The sequence below is a fragment of the Odontesthes bonariensis genome, chromosome 11 (assembly GCF_027942865.1).
Source record: "Odontesthes bonariensis isolate fOdoBon6 chromosome 11, fOdoBon6.hap1, whole genome shotgun sequence".
Lineage (NCBI taxonomy): Eukaryota > Metazoa > Chordata > Actinopteri > Atheriniformes > Atherinopsidae > Odontesthes > Odontesthes bonariensis.
Window position 1 is genome coordinate 8,355,365 of NC_134516.1, and position 14,929 is coordinate 8,370,293.

Sequence of the window (14,929 nt, forward strand, 5' to 3'; positions counted from 1 at the left end):
TCTTTTTTTATTCCAACATTACAGCTGCTTGGGTATCCAGCTACACAGTTAAACACACATTTTATTATTAAATCAATAAAGATTGGTGTTTATTTAGTTCTGCATTACATTTACTTTCTGTATTATTACTGTCTGTACATGTACACAAAGGGACAAATTAAACATGTGAATGTATGAAAACCCTGGGATTTCAACATCAGTTCACTGTGAATCATGTGATCATTGCAAACTTTATATTTCACACAGTAAACAGGGTGCTTGCTCTTTTTCCAAATTAAAATTCCAGACTTTTTTAAAACTGATACTTTTTTTCCCCAAGACCTTAACTTTATGTACTTGTAACTTGTGTGCCTACTGCCTACTTCATTGGTGGAGATTGTACCAACTGTGTTTATTAGAAATGTTAATTTTTATAGGCTAGTATTCAATGAACAAATGCATTATTCACAGTAAATTATGCTTTTACTGATGAAAACGTTTCAAAACTTGAAAATCACAAGTACATGTCAATAGACCTCAGCAGTGACGTTACGAAAATGTGCCAGACTAGGCTAAGCATGCGTTGATTGGATATCATCCCATTAGGCTAATACAGTACGTGACCAGTTAGTAAAATTATAGTTTTATAGCCTACCTTCCTATTTCTCATTTCACAATGCTTTTGAGCCTACTGTAAAATTCTACCATACATTTATTTTCCATACTTTATTAAGACTTTCACACAAAATTCAAGACTTTTCAAGGTCTGGAAAACAGTGCTTCAAAATTCCATACTTATTAAGACTTTCAAGACTTGCGCAAGCACCCTGGTAAACAGTAAATATTTTCCAACTCTTCCCTCTGAACATGAAACAATCACAGAGGAAAATAACATGGAGACTTAGCCAGCTACTCACTTTAAAGCCATCAGGTCAGCTGATGTCCATCTGTCTGCAGGACATCAGCACATTCAGCTGCCACTTCAGAAAAAGCTCATTTTCACACCAGCGTTCACAAACACATGCACGTACTGAGAGAAGCAGGAAGAGTCTCTGCAACATCTGGATCCAAACAGCAGCAGCGAGGAAAACCGGCCGACATGTTCCACATCAGGAACTATCAGTCCAAAGCAGATGTTGTGGACTGTTCAGGTCCACATGCTGTTTGTAAAGGATCCTTTCAGTCCTCTTTGTGAGCGTTCAACAGCAACATTCAGCAACATTCAGCCATCAGAAACCAGCTCCAGTCCAGGTGTCCTTCATCATCTAACAGGAAGTGAATGTGTGAAACATCAGGATGAACCCCGGCTGCTAACCAGACCTCTGCTCATTGGAGCAGAATCAGAGAACATCTGTCAGCAGGTTGGAATCCATCTGGGCTGATGGCAGCTCAGTGATTCCTCTCTGATGTCACAGTTTGTCACATGTGCAGCAAACTAACTGCAGCTGACTTCAGCTGAATGGTCTCAGTTGAAGTCAGCTGCAGAGAAACACAACCTGCTGATACTCAGTGTGAAGCTTTGACTGGAAACACACAGAAAAACAACATCCTGGAAGAATGGCAGCTTCCATCTTTAAAGGACTGGAAGAGGAAGAAGTTTCCAAGGAATCATTCAGAAGAGTTTCAAACAGAAACAGACTGAATCCTTGAATCTGAAAAGGTGTTTCTGAGTGAAAGAGACAGACATGAACAGACTGAACTATCTGTTCAGCAGGGATTCTCTGACAGAAGGACACTCTGTATACTCAGCACAGAGACACTGAGGAACCAGGTAAACCGAACCAGAACATAAATCCAGGATGCAGAGGTTCTTCAGTGAATGTGGTGCTGAAGGTGTGGAGGTGGATCAGTGTGTCAGAGGAGACTCTGTAGAAGGACAGAGTGCCAGCAGGACGGTCCACATACACTGCTGCTCTGTTAGAGACAGAGGAGGAGGAGGAGGAGGAGGAGGAGGAGGAGGAGGAGGAGGAGGAGATGGGTGCTTTTCTATTATTGTGCCAGACATAGTAACCTCCACCAGTACAGCTCAGACTCCAGGACTGATCATTCCCTCCAAACATACAGTCTCCTCTCCTCCTGATTCCTCTGTAACTCACTGATATATAAATGTCTCCTCTCCACTCGACTTCCCAGTAACAGCGACCAGTCAGAACATTTCTACACAGCAGCTGAGGACACGAGTCATCAAACCTGTCTGGATGATCAGGATATGACTGAACCTCCATCACATGTGTCACCTTCCTGTTGTTGTCAGACAGTTTCAGTTCTCTGCTCACTGTGTTTGTGTCGATTGTGAGTTGACAGGAATCTGAAGGAGAGAACAAACACAGTCCAGCTGCAGTTATTGATCCATCATCTGTTCACTTTGATCAATGAGTGATGTGACAGTGTGACGATGGCTGGATGTCATGAATCAGATGAAGAACACACTCACACTTCCTCAGCCCTGGTGTCAGCCATCGTTCTCCAGCAGGCTCCACCCTGAAAGGAGGAAAATAACTGTCACATTTTTCAGGACTCCAGAAATAGTATCTAGAATGAGCCGGTCCCATTCCAGCTGATGCTGGAGGAATGGTGGAGCAGTGTTCGAATTATCCACCGGGCTTCGGGGGGGGGGGTCGGACTTTTTGCGGATCAATTGATGACGTCACCCCACCCCCCCCCCCAAAAAAAAAAATCATGATAATATCATGATATGCAAACACAACAATAGTTATCATTTGCAAACTCCCTGCTAGAGCCTCAGATGAATCAAGTGACCACGTTCGCGGGAAGATCACATCAAAGCACTCGTCTCCGTAAACTCCGTGTTGCCAGATTGGGCTGTTTTGACCGTCTGCGGGTAAAAATGGGTATTGGGCGAGTTTTTCTGTATCTGTATATGGCTCTATGGCCATAGAAATAATTAGAATTCAGTTTAGACTGGTTTAGTTTAAATTTAGTGCCTCCAGGCGGGGTTTGAGCATGTTTGGAAATCATCTGGCAACCCTGCAAAATCAGCGCTGCGCAGGTGAATTCAGCTCAAATCTGCACGCAGCACTGTCAAGTTCAACCACCTAGCCAAAGTTTGTCTCACACACGTTGCTGCAGCAGGACGTTGCTAACTTTCCAGTTAGCAACAAGCACAGCAGCAGAACCAACACATGCAGAATAATACATAAATATTAAACCTAGCAACGACCCAACTTCAAACAGCTGTATGGCTTACCAAAAGCCCACTAGCAAACTAGCAACTAGCCTACATTGTGTAGTGCCCATGAGACGCAATCAAGAAATGTCAATCAGCAAAGTGAACCCAATGACGCATACAGAATCAAGCTGTAAATTATCAGACTACAACTGCCAAATTTAACATAGCTTGTAATGTCCGCTGTAAACAGTGTGCACTTTTCTTGAGATTGAAAAGTGCTATAGACAGCCCCGTGGTGCTAGTAGTCATGGTATACTGCTTGCTGCTACATGAAATGGCTTCAAACACAGTCAAAATTATGATTAATCCTATATTCGTCACGGCGGACATATGGTAAGGAATCCCATTTTTCCTACCTGTGGGCATGCTATCCTTTTTGCCTTCTTGCTCGACACAGCTATCCTTGCTTCTTGCTTGGTGGAGTCACACTATCCATTTGCCTTCTTTTTACTTAGTTAAAGGATATTATTCCAATTGTGCTTTAAACACATGATAAGCCTTGTATTTTATTTTCTGACATCAAGTATGTTGGTTGGTGTATTCTGGATTAGAGCAGTCCGCCTCTGTCTTTGAACTGAGACTACTTGTGCATGTTGACTCGATGAAATTCCTCTGATGTAGTCCTAGGCTAACTTTTTTCTCATGGGAGAAAGGGAAGGGCGGTCACCTGTCTTGAGTGTTTGTAAGTTCAGTGCTTTAAAGTTGAAATAATATTAGTCTGATTTGTTAGTTTCATTTAACAAATCACGGGAAACCTCCACCTTGACACCTTAAATCCACGCGCTCGCATCTCAAACATCTTTTTTTTTTTTTTTTTTTAAACCCATCCACCACCCCCCCCTTATGGGGGACCTATGTTTTCTTTCTTTCTTCTCACTTTAATAATTTCTTCCATATTTTCCTTCGTTCTTTTTCTCTTTCTTCATACAATCCTCAAGGCACAGAAATAAGGCAAATTATAACATATATTAGAGGACAATAATTGGATAAAGAAAAAAGAGAGAAAAAATACAAAAAAAAACAAAAAAACAATATGTGTCCCCCAACATTTCAAAACCATATATTAACTACCTCAAACATCATTTTAACGGGTATCAAAACCCTGCATCTCAGTGCTGCCGATGTTTTGGACTATGCGCGAGCTGCCTGCGAACATGCGAAACGCCCGCTGGTGGTACAGTCCATTGAAGGGGTTTTCCAAAACGCATTTTATTTGGTTATTCATAGTACACATTGAAAAATACTAAGTAACAAGACATTTTCAACACCTGATTTTAATAATAGATCCATTTTTTCAGTACCCCCCAAAAGTGTAATTTAGTCCCATTTGGGGGGTATCAAGTCTCAATCGGGGGGGTCAGACCCCCCCGGTACCCCCCGTAATTCGAACACTGTGGTGGAGCACATGCTGCCAATCATACCCATATATTCTGCTTATGTCCCAAAGTAAAGACACTCTGGGGAGAGGTATCTGATGCGCTATACCTCGGGATGCTACTGAGGCTCTATTAGGAGTGATGCCTAAAGGGCTGAATGGGAGGTCAGAGAAACATCTGTAAATATATTACTCACAGCAGCACTGAGCTGCAGAACTATTAGATGGCTGAACCCCCCCTTCATATAACATCTGGATCCAGAAGGTTTGGGGCCTCCATCAAATGGAGCACATTACATATCTATGAAGGCTCCTAAAGTTCATCTTTACTAACCGGTGGAGTCCTGTCGGCTCTTTATGAACACAATGAGACTGGTTAGCCTTCCTCCTCTGCCACCTGTTTCCCATCATCCACACAGAGCCTCACAATGTTTCAGTGCTGCTTTCCTCATCACTTATTTCTGTGAGGGCTTTACTTGAAAACCCAACAAAAACAAGTTCAAACTAAATGTTTTCTGCAGTCAGATGATGGAGATGATGAAGTTTCTGTCTGAATTCAACTCTTCAACTTTGGAAGAATTTTCACTTTGATTTTTCACTCATTTCTGAACCCAAATATGAGCTTTAAACACTGTGCTGAAATCTCTTCAGTCTCTGACATCATGGTCTCTCCTGATGGTCACATTGTTTCTGCTGACTCCTCTCAGAATGTTTCAGGGCAGCCAAACATCCAGATCCTCTCTCAGGACGCAGGTCTAACCGACATGTACGCATTTCCAGATGTACGCTGAACATGGTTCTAGAAATCTCTGTGCTAAGCTAGGCTAACATGTCCAGGACCCATCTGTGCGTCTGATCCAGGGTCAGAGGACCAACAGACACTTCTCACTGCTGTTCCTGCAGATGTTCTCCTTGGAGACCTCCTCCACAAATATCTGCTGTTCATGTCCAACCAGCGTTTGTGCTGTGAGCAAAGGAAACAGGCTCCTACATGTGTGATTGTTCATGTAACACTCAGCAGGAAGCAGAAGCACAGGGCTGAGTGCAGGACAGAGAACATGTTCCCAGCTCTTCCTCCTCTATCACACATTGTGTGGCTACAGCAGGCCTCTCCATACCTGAGTTTGTGTGGATCCTTCAGTGCAGCCCTCAGCAGCTTCTCTCCTGAGGCTCCTGGATGGTTGTAGCTCAGGTCCAGCTCTCTCAGATGGGAGGGGTTGGAGGTCACAGCTTCAGCCAGAGAAGCACAGCCTTCCTCTGTGATCAGACAGCCTGACAGGCTGCAGACACACACAACAACAGAAACTCTGAGAGAACTGCTCTGAAACTCAAGCTGAATGTCTGCAACTGTCTCACATTACTGACTCTGTGTCTTCAGAAATCTGAGTCAGAATCAAACTACACACACGTGGATCAAACTGATTTCTGCTCCCATTTTAGCCCCGAACACATGCAGACACTCCCCACTGAGTCCAGTTCAGATAAAAATATGGTCTGCACCACAGTGAGAGCAGCAGTGAAGAAGAAGCTGATTTCACTGATGTGAAACTGAGACGCTCGTCAGGGAAACACAGAAAATTAAATCTCTTTTATTTGCTGATCACAGTTCTGGAATCAGAAAAGCTGCTGGATGGAGAAAAGAAACAGAAGAATCAACTCTCTAAAGTCTGAGCAAAGGACAGAAAGGGACAGAAAGGGTGACATAGGGGTTCCGGTGACGCCATCACCCTGAATGCGTCACCGTGCGTTTCATGTTTATATAAGAGTCTGTCGAATTTGAAATCACATTCAACTTCATATATTAAAACAAAATGGGAAAAGGAAGGAGGAATAATTATATCTGAAGAAGAATGGACAACAATATGGAGGTATCAATGGATGTGTACCAGCTCACAGAAGTGGAGGGAGTTTGGCTGGAAAAGCCTGATTAGGTACTTTATTACACCCTCCCAGAAATCTCACTAGCGTAAAGTGAGAGCTCCCTCGCGAAAATAGTTATTTCGCCCCGTTAGACCGTCAAAGACAGATTTTCAGATAATACTCGAACAGACTAGAGGGGCAAGAATGGGGAAGACGCGCACAAACAAAGAAAGCACTGCTGCAGAGCCTGCAAAGGACTAAAATCCGGAGAACAGCTCACCTACACAGGCACAAGATGGCGGAGCTAATGCTAACATTCACCCAAATGCCGCCGCAAGTTTAGCCAAAGTTTTGGAGGAAATTCGGGACTTCCGAAAAGACAAAAGAACAATTAAACGACATTAAATCAGAAATCACCAACGTTAACCAGAAAATAGCGGAGGCTGAGGTGCGAATTGAAAAGGTGGAAGACCGTGTTCAAAACATGGAGCACGTAATGAACAAGATGATAAAAGTCATGCACCAGCAAGAAAACAAGCTACTCGACCAAGAAGGGAGATCCCGACAGGAGAATTTAAGGATATACAATGTTCCCGAAGGAGCCGAGGGGTCGTCTATGATGCAGTTTGTTGAAAAACTATTGCGGGACACGCTGGAGATCCCCCAGACCAGAGTCCTGCAGCGGGTCGGGTACCCGCGGGCACGGGTAAATAGATGCTGAAACGGGTGGGTTTTAAACATACAGAAATTTCACGGGTGGGTATGCGGGCGGGTAAGTTAAATACGGGTGGGTAGCACGTGAATAAAAACAGTGGTCCGCTGTGAAAGCAGTTTAAATATGCTACAGTACATACTGTACATGTACAGTGTACATCAGTTACGTTAGCAGCATCAGCATGTCGGAGCAGATCAAAGCAAGATTGGCCAACGGTTTATATAAAATAGTCAACAACGACTCTTCCAGGGCAAAGTCAGATATCTGGACTAAGTTTGGTTTAATAGCAGACCAGGATGGCAACACGGTAACTGGCTATACAGCGTGTAAATCACAAAATACTGGCATACGATAGTCAGAAACTGGGAACGTCTTCCCTGAGGAAACATTCAGAGAGCTGCGCCAGGACGACAGCAACAAGTGCCGCCTCATCATCATCATCAATTACAAGATTTTTTTCCCAAAGCTACAAACCACCAAGGCATGGGGACAAGGAGAGCATTGCGCAGCTGGCTGTGAGTTTTGTCAGTCGAGACATCAGATCTTTTGAAACCGTTAATGGCAACGGTTTTTTGGAATTAGCCCAGGGCTTGATCAACGTCGGAGCGCGGGCCGGTGCAGTGGATGCGCGTCAACTTCTGCCCGATCCTACCACTGTCTCTCGCAGACTTAAAAAGTTCGCAGAGGAAAAGAGGCAGAAAATCGCTCCTGAGATAAAGTTACAGATGACTGACAGCAACGGTGCTGTCACGCTCGATTTTTGGACTGATGACTTCCGAAAAGTGGGCTATCTTTGTGTGAGCGTGCACTACATCACCCAAGAGTGGGAGCTGAAGGAGAGAGTGCTTTGCACCGCAGAATGGGACAGCTCGCTGCGGAAAACAGCTGACAACATCAAGCCAGCTTTGATGCAAGCACTCCGTAAGTTCGGACTGGACGAGTTCTTCTCCAAACTTGTGTATGTTACGGACCAGGGTTCAAACATCGTCGCTGCTCTCCGTACAGTAACCCGATTGAACTGCGCAGCACATGTCCTGAACACAGTGCTGCACACCACGTTGGGGAAACACACAGAGGAACAAGTGTTTGGTGAAGAGATCGGTGGGCTTATTGAGTCTGCCAAATCGCTGGTGACTTATTTTAAGCAGTCACACCTCCAGAGCCGTCTGGAGAAAACACTGAAAGCGTCGGTGGAGACGCGGTGGAACTCGCTTCACACAATGCTGGACTCCATCAGCAGCCAGTACGAGGCCATCCGTGTTCTCCTAGAGGAGCGAGGCGAGGAAGATCGCTTGACCGCAATAAGCAGGGAGACTTTGCTGGACATTGTGGCTTTTTTGGCAAGATTTAAAGAGGCAACCAAGGCCTTGGAAGCTTCGAAAACACCCACCATTCACCTGACAGCTGTGTGGATGCAACGCTTACGACGACACCTTCAGCCGTGCCCGACTGACAGCATGACATTAGCCCTATTCGGACGGGACTAGTTTAATGGGGGGACCTGGGGTAAAGTAATAATAACCGGGAAATCTAGTCCCGTCCGAACGCGCCATGTCAGTAAAGATAGCGGAGTATGTCGGTAAACTTTGCCGAGAATTCTACCTCCTGTGAAACGGTCCGGAGTATCTACCATAGGTAATACTAATCCCGTGCGAATGCGACCCTCGGTAATAAGTACGGAATATATCGTCACATCCTTTTAAAGAGAGAAACAATTAGGTGTAAAATAGAAAATTACACTTAAGTTTCGTTGTGCAATCCTTTTTTTAAACTATACTTTACATTCAGGTAAAATAAGTATCCTGAGCAAAACTTTTGGTGAGCAGTACTTTACATTAAGGTCAAAAATGAATAAATCTTCTGTTCTGTTATACTGTACAATACGTTTTAGTAATACTTATCATTCAGGTAAACAAACAAAAAAGTCTTCTGCGTTTGTATACAATAATTTTGGAGCAGAATGCTTTATATTCAAGAAAACTCCTCCCATGTTAGATGAATATTACAGGGATTTCTTGTCCCGTCCGAATAGGTCATTTCTTCTCCCTGGCGTCGTCTGGTTAACCAACATTACCATACGTCCCCCCATTGAACTAGTCCCGTCCGAATAGGGCTATTGTCATCCCTGAAGGAGAGATGTCTCAAGGTCCTGGAGGAGAAGTTTAAACTGCACCTCCTGCACAAGCTGGCAATGTTCTTGCACCCCAAATTGAAAAGCCTGAAGCTGCTTTCCAATGAGGCTGACGCAATCGGAGTTCACGATGAAGCTCGGCGTCTTGTGGAAGGTGAGTTGTGATTTTAGTCTGTTATTTTGTAGTCAGCTATTATTATTATTACTCGGCCTATTTTTATTATTATCATTATTATTATTATTATTTTAGTAGCCTACAGTAGCCATCTTCACCCGCATCTCCATGAATCAGTCAGTTATTCATACACGCATGTTTGTTTTACCGCAGCCACGGACATGTTGATTAACATCTATTTATTTTGTTTATTATTATTTCTATTCTTACCAGAACTCCGCGAGAGACGCGACTCTACACCAGGCCCCAGCACCGAGGTTTTGAACCAAGCACCGAAGAGACCCCGTCTCGCCCCATCTGATCATTTGTCCGATGCAGTGTTCGAATTATGGGGAGTACCGGGGGGGTCTGACCCCCCCGATTGAGACTTGATACCCCCCAAATGGGACTAAATTACACTTTTGGGGGGTACTGAAAAAATTGATCTATTATTAAAATCAGGTGTTGAAAATGTCTTATTACTTAGTATTTTTCAATGTGTACTATGAATAACCAAATAAAATGCGTTTTGGAACACCCCTTCAATGGACTGTACCACCAGCGGGCGATTCGCATGTTCGCAGGCAGCTCGCTCGTAGTCCAAAACATCGGCAGCACTGAGATGCAGGGTTTTGATGCCCGTTAAAATGATGTTTGAGATGCGAGTGCATGGAATTAAGGTGTCAAGGTGGAGGTTTCCCGTGATTTGTTAAATGAAACTAACAAATCAGACTAATATTATTTCAACTTTAAAGCACTGAACTTACAAACACTCAAGACAGGTGACCGCCCTTCCCTTTCTCCCATGAGAAAAAAGTTAGCCTAGGACTACATCAGAGGAATTTCATCGAGTCAACATGCACAAGTAGTCTCAGTTCAAAGACAGAGGCGGACTGCTCTAATCCAGAATACACCAACCAACATACTTGATGTCAGAAAATAAAATACAAGGCTTATAATGTGTTTAAAGCACAATTGGAATAATATCATTTAACTAAGTTAGAAGAAGGCAAATGGATAGTGTGACTCCACCAAGCAAGAAGCAAGGATAGCTGTGTCGAGCAAGGAGGCAAATAGGATAGCATGCCCACAGGTAGGAAAAATGAGATTCCTTACCATATGTCCGCCGTGACAAATATAGGATTAATCATAATTTTGACTGTGTTTGAAGCCATTTCATGTAGCAGCTAGCAGTATACCATGACTACTAGCACCACGGGGCTGTCTGATAGCACTTTTCAATCTCAAGAAAAGTGCACACTGTTTACAGCGGACATTACAAGCTATGTTGAATTTGGCAGTTGTAGTCTGATAATTTACAGCTTGATTCTGTATGCGTCATTGGGTTCACTTTGCTGATTGACATTTCTTGATTGCGTCTCATGGGCACTACATAATGTAGGCTAGTTAGTTTGCTGGGCTTTTGGTAAGCCATACAGCTGTTTGAAGTTGGGTCGTTGCTAGGTTTAATATTTATGTATTATTCTGCATGTGTTGGTTCTGCTGCTGTGCTTGTTTCTAACTGGAAATTTAGCAAGGTCCTGCTGCAGCAACGTGTGTGAGACAAACTTTGGCTAGGTGGTTGAACTTGGCAGTGCTGCGTGCAGATTTGAGCTGAATTCACCTGCGCAGCGCTGATTTTGCAGGGTTGCCAGATGATTTCCAAACATGCTCAAACCCCGCCTGGAGGCACTAAATCTAAACTAAACCAGTCTAAACTGAATTCTATTTATTTCTATGGCCATAGAGCCATATACAGATACAGAAAAACTCGCCCAATACCCATTTTTACCCACAGACGGTCATCCAAAACAGTCCAATCTGGCAACACGGAGTTTACGGAGACGAGTGCTTTGATGTGATCTTCCCGCAAACGTGGTCACTTGATTCATATGAGGCTCTAGCAGGGAGTTTGCAAATGATAACATATTGTTGTGTTTGCATATCATGATTTTTTTTTTTGGGGGGGGGGGGGGGGTGACGTCATCAATTGATCCGCAAAAAGTCCGACCCCCCAGAAGCCCGGTGGATAATTCGAACACTGGTCCGATGTTGAGGATTCCTGCGATGACACAGAGTCGGATGAGGATGAAGTTTCAGGATACATCCAACTCAAGCCACCAAAGGGCGATTCGTTCGATGTCCTTTTGTGGTGGAAAGAACACCAAGAGGATTTCCCCAACCTGTCAAGAATTGCGCGAGGTGTCCTCTCAATCCCCGCATCCAGCGCTGCCAGTGAGAGAGATTTTTCGTCCGCTGGATTTGTGATCCAAGAGCGCAGAACGCAGCTCAAACCTGGGACTGTGGACGATATATTGTTCCTGCACAGTAACCTGAGATAGATGGCCTTTCCTCTTGTGCAAAATTTCATGTTATCAGTTAATCGCTTGGCACTTACTTCCTATAGAAGCCTCTTTGGCGCCACGTTGTTGTTGTTGTTGTTTTTTCAGAGGCGCATTTAAAAATAAAGTGCTCTATGGGAATACGTTCGATTTGTGTGATTTTTCACGGGCACGGGTGGGTAACGGGTAGAATGTTAACGGGTCCGGGCGGGTACGGATTTAACTTTGAAATAACCACGGATTTGCGGGTGGGTGGGTGCTGTACTCTGTGGATATGGGTGGGTGCGGGTCTCAAAAAACGGACCCGTGCAGGACTCTGCCCCAGACCATGGAGCTTGATATCGAGAGAGCGCACCGCGCGCTGGCGCCAAGACCCGCCGGAGACAGGGAAGACAAGCCGCAGTCAATAATAGTCAAATTCCTCCGCTACAGGACTAAAGAAGAGATTCTGCGCAAGGCTTGGGGACAGAAGATCTTCCTGAATGGGAGGATAATATACTTTGACCAAGATTACACCCCAGCAGTTCTGCAGAAGAGGAAGGAATATGCTGAGACGAAGCGAGCGTTAAGGCAGAGAAATATCCACTTTCAGACCCCGTTCCCGGCCAAACTACGAGTGTTTTATGAGGATGGGATGCGAATCCTGTATCAGACAGCGGAGGAGGCGACCAAAGACATGAAGGACAGAGGGCTGCCAGTCAGTGTGATTACACCGAGGGAGAGTCTGGCTGAACAGCTGTCCCGCTCCGCCTGGGAAACAGTGGGAGGACCGGGCCGGCGATGGACAGGTGAGGAGCGAGAGAAAAATATCAGGGAGAGACTCCAAGCCTTCAGAAGGCAGCCCTCACCCTCTCCAGAGGAATTATAAGTTTTGACTGACTTTTAAGGCAGTGCTACATTCATCTCAAGACATCTACATCTATACCCTTACCCCAACTAGGTGAGAATATATACAGACGAGGGATGCATAAGGACACATTTTCTGTGTAATGAACAGAGACCTTTTTCCTTTTTTTCCGAGTGCCATGGTGAGGGCCCTCAGCTCACAGGTGGGAGAGGCTTTCCCTCACAGCTAGACGTTCTATCTAGCTTAGCCCAGGGTCATCTATTAGAGACCCCAGCCTTGGAATCACACTTTTTTTTTTCTTTTTTTCTTTCTTACTTATGTTCGTTTTTTGTTCAGGGAGTAGAGCTGTTATGTCTCATTTTGCTGATACACTTACAAATAAATACACATGGCTAGTGACAAAGTAAAATTTTTTTCGTTCAATGTCAATGGGCTGTTGAATCCAATTAAACGCAGTAAAATCCTATCTAAAATTAGGACAGAACAAGCCCATATAGTTTACTTACAGGAGACAGATAAGGAACATGTAAAATTAAAGAGAATGGGCTTCACTAATCTGTTTTTTTCTTCATACAAATCAGGACATAGGAGAGGAGTTGATACCCTCATCTCAAACAAGCTAAACTTTGAAAAAGTATTCGAAATGGGGGATAAGCAGGGCAGATTTATTTTAGTCAGGGGAAAGATAGATGGGAATCCAATCACCCTATTAAACATCTATGCACCCCCAGGGAGTGATATTAGTTTCTTCAAAAAAAAAAAAAAAAATCACTAATATTATGGTAGCGGAAACAGAAGGCCTTTTGGTCTGTGGAGGGGATTTAAATATACATCTACAGCCAAAGCTAGACTCGTCTAGTAGAAAAACACGTGATATGAAGTTCCTATATAAGAAAGTAAACACACTTTTTGAAGAGGTGGGATTAATTGACATATGGCGAGACTTTTTCCCTAACAGAAGGGATTACACTCACTATTCTGCTCCTCACTCTATCTATACAAGAATAGACCATTTCATAACATTCGGGAAGGATAAAGATAAAATACATACATGTGGAATCGGGACAATAGATGTGAGTGACCATGCACCAATATACTTATCTGTTGATTTTAACCTGCGGTCAAAAAATAATACATGGAAATTGAACTCAAGTCTGCTGATTGATCCGTCTTTTAAGGCACAAATTAAATCAGAAATGAGTCTCTTCTTAGAGTTCAACGACACCGGAGAGGTCACACCTCCTATGTTATGGGATATTTTGAAGGCTGTTTTGAATTATAGCAATATCTACATTTAGGAAAAGAAATAGGAATGAAAAATTAGAGGATTTAAAAAACAAGCTCAAAGAACTAGAAAGAAAACATAAATTGGATCTGGCACAGGATACATTAAGAGAAATTATAAACATCAGGAACGAAATTAATAGTCTGACCACACAAGAAATCAAGAAAAACTTAATGTTTCTGAAACAGAGACACTATGAAAGTGGCTCTAAATCTATGAAAGTATTGGCGTGGAAATTGAAAAAAAAAGATAGTGGAAAATACTATTCATAAAATTAGGCATCCAAGAACAAAAGTGATGAAAAATAAACAAAATGAAATTCAGGAAGCTTTTGAAGTGTTCTATAAAACCCTATATTCTGAAGTCCCAGGTAGGAGTGTAACCCAAATTGACAACTTCCTGAATCCCCTAGATTTACCCACTAGATGAAGAACAAAATGAAATAATGACTGCGGATATAACTGAAGAACTACTAAAAGCTCCAATTAGTAGGCTTAAATTAAGCAAGTCACCAGGATCTGATGGTTACACGGCAGAGTGGTACAAGGAATTTAAAAAAGAACTAATACCTATTTTACTTCCCACATTGAACTGGGCTTTAAAAAAGGCACAAACGCCACCCAGCTGGAAGGAGGCAATAATTTCAGCCATACCAAAAGAAGGCAGGGATAAAATGGAGTGTGGATCTTTTAGGCCAATCTCTGTTCTTAATGTAGACTATAAACTATTTACCTCTATCATGGCCAGACGATTAGAAGAGTTTCTACCAACGTTGATACATAACGATCAAACAGGTTTTATACACCAACGGCAATCACAAGACAATATACGAAAGACACTACATATTATGGACCATATACAAAAAAATAAAATTAAAGCTGTTGTGATAAGCGTAGACGCTGAAAAGGCCTTCGACTCTGTCAACTGGAATTTTCTCTACAGAGTCCTATATAGATTTGGCTTCCACGATACAATTATTAAAACCATACAGGCACTATATGACAACCCTACTGCTAGGATTAAAATCAACGGATATGTATCAAATAGCTTT

General features: G+C 43.2%; 1 protein-coding gene and 1 pseudogene across 1 annotated transcript in view; one reads left to right on the top strand and one right to left on the bottom strand.

Moving 5' to 3' along the window:
• LOC142391556 (protein NLRC3-like) overlaps nt 1-14,929 on the top strand; it is a 189,516-nt gene that overhangs the window by 90,770 nt on the left and 83,817 nt on the right. The gene's annotated exons all lie outside the window — the stretch shown is intronic.
• LOC142391950 (stonustoxin subunit beta-like) lies at nt 1,445-2,536 on the bottom strand (annotated as a pseudogene).